The following is a 2,442-nucleotide window of genomic DNA, read 5'->3' as shown; positions in this document are numbered from 1 at the left end:
AGAGAAAAACAAATCAATTCCAGGAGGGAATGGTACCCAGCTGTGCTTAGCCATGGTAGTGTTTTCATTAGGTCATGCTCTAAGAATGCCTTCAGGGGTTTGCAAACCTTGCAGGCATCCTTTGCTTCTGATGGAAGTTTATCATTGTGTCATTTGCAGAGCTTGGTGGGCTGCCCAACAGTGAGCTCATAAATTCTCCAGATTGTAGGGAACGGATGAGAGGGATGACAGGGAGAGAATCGAGTGATGAGATGGGGTGGGGTCTACCAGGAGGCCAGCGCTTGTATGTGGCTGGGACAGCTGATGCCCCACCCGAGAAGCGCATCCAACCATCTTTTCAAATTTCACTGTAATTGCTCAAGACTCAGGTCCTTTGTCCTTCAAGTGGATGAAGTCAAACTGAGGCTAAAGGTTGAAATACAGAAGGCAGCACCCCAGGGCTGATTTCTCATTCTTACTTGAACTTTGAGACATAGTCTTACATTATTTTGGATTTTTACTGTGTAATTTTTCCTCTTCTGAGATGTTTTAGGGTTGGAGAAGAGTGTATGCAGACCCTTCCTCAGAATACAGGCTGAGGTAATTGGGATAACTGGAGTCATGGGGCTTTGCTGTCTGTAGTCCTGAGTGCCTTTCTCCCAAACTTGGGGCTGTAAATGGAAGGAGCTGCATGAAGCTGGGCCTTCATTACATCAGACTGTTCTGCTTGTTGATCTCCCTTTATCTCAGGATCTTGAAGGAGGTCTGTGGTTTTAGCCAATCACAGGGGTGCTCTAAGGAGGGAGTCCCTGGGGACAGTGCCTCCTAAACTTTCACATGCAGGTCAATCATCTGGGCAGCTGCTAAATGTGAGCATTCTTCTTGAGCAGATCTGGGTGGGGCTTGAGATTTTTGCACTTCTAACCAATTCCTAGGTGATGCAGTTGCTGCTGCTCGGAGGACCACACCCTTTGTAGGAAAGGTCTAGGAGACAGTGCCACATGCAGAGATGCGGGGGCTGCCCAGCTTCCCAGGGTATCCAGGTAAAGGACTCTGAGAAGCAAAGAGAGAATGTTCCTGCTGGGTTTCCTTCCATTCTGCTAGTTGGTTGCTTTTGTGTGCTTGCTGTGACATATTTGGGCTGGGGGGCTTCTTGAACCCTTGCGTTTGAGCTAGATGTTCCATCAACCTGAGACGAAGCAAGCTGGGCACAAGCAGATTGTTGGAAAGCCTGGCTGGGGACACAGGGACTAAGACACTTCCTCAGATCCCTAGCTGGCATCTTGGGTCAAAGCACAGCTCCTCGTGGTCCCCTCATCCTCCCAGAACACCTGGGAGAAGGATGCCATGACTCCCAGAGTGGCTTGGCTCCTTGTATTCTGACACGTGCATGTTTGCTGTTTTATAGAAAGAAATGTGTCTTGGCTGGAGGCCCACACTTCATTCCAGCATATCCTTTTTACCAAAAGAGCTGTCCCTGGAGCTGCCAACTGTGTTTACGAGAAATTCATCCAACAATACTTTGGATCTGGGAGCATGCCCTGACCGCAAACATGGCCTTCACTACCGCGCAAAAGCCTGGCACATGGTGTTGGCGTCTTTATTTTTTATTCCAAAATGTAAAGCTCGTTATTTCTTTTCTTTCTTTCTTCTTTTCTTTTTTTTTTCCAGCTGGGAAAACTCCTGTCGGAGGATGCAATGTCCTTTCCAGATTCAATATTATGCAAACTGCATATCAGCAGATGGAGTAAACAAATATGTCCATGAAGCTTCTCGATGCACAGAGTGGTGGCAGCCTCACCAATGCATAGACACAGACCTGAGATCTATGCAGTGGCTGCTGACTTCATCTCCCCTTGTTTTGGGCCATCTTGCTTCCTTGGAATGTGTGGCTGGAGTCTGAGATCTTGACTGACAGGACTCAGTAAGGGCAAGTGTTTGGAAATCAAATGTGAGCTGTCCTTGCCTGGGTCTGGGGGCTCTTGTCCAGGTCTCAGCAAGAAACTCATGGCTCAGACATCCTGTGGTGACTCCCCATTTTTCACTCTTCACACCCGATCATGACTGTGAGATCCTCAGCCATAGCCACTGCTGCGGAGTCTCTGCTCGCTCTCTCTCTCTCTCTCTCTCTCTCTCTCTCTCTCTCTCTCTCTCTCTCTCTCTCTCTCTCGTTCTCTCCTGAAAGGTGTAGATAAAGGACAGCAAGAGGCACTGAACCTCCCTGGCAAAGAGAGCTAAGCCAAGTCCCTTCCCATCACAGGCTTTCAATTCCCGACATGGACCGTGTTAAAATAGACGTGACTGGCCAAGAGTGGTTTCTGCTTTGTAATTCTCTCCGTGTGTGCTGGTCCAAACATGCTCCTATAGCTATAAACCCTGTGAGATGAAGCACCCTTTACAGTGTTCCTCATAAGCAATGAAGGGTTCTTAGAGTGATTTGTGAAAGGTAAATAATGAATAGAT

Source organism: Peromyscus californicus, unplaced genomic scaffold (assembly GCF_007827085.1).
Source record: "Peromyscus californicus insignis strain IS unplaced genomic scaffold, ASM782708v3 Scaffold_1__1_contigs__length_55948999, whole genome shotgun sequence".
NCBI classification, from domain to species: Eukaryota; Metazoa; Chordata; class Mammalia; order Rodentia; family Cricetidae; genus Peromyscus; species Peromyscus californicus.
This window is presented reverse-complemented; position numbering follows the sequence as displayed.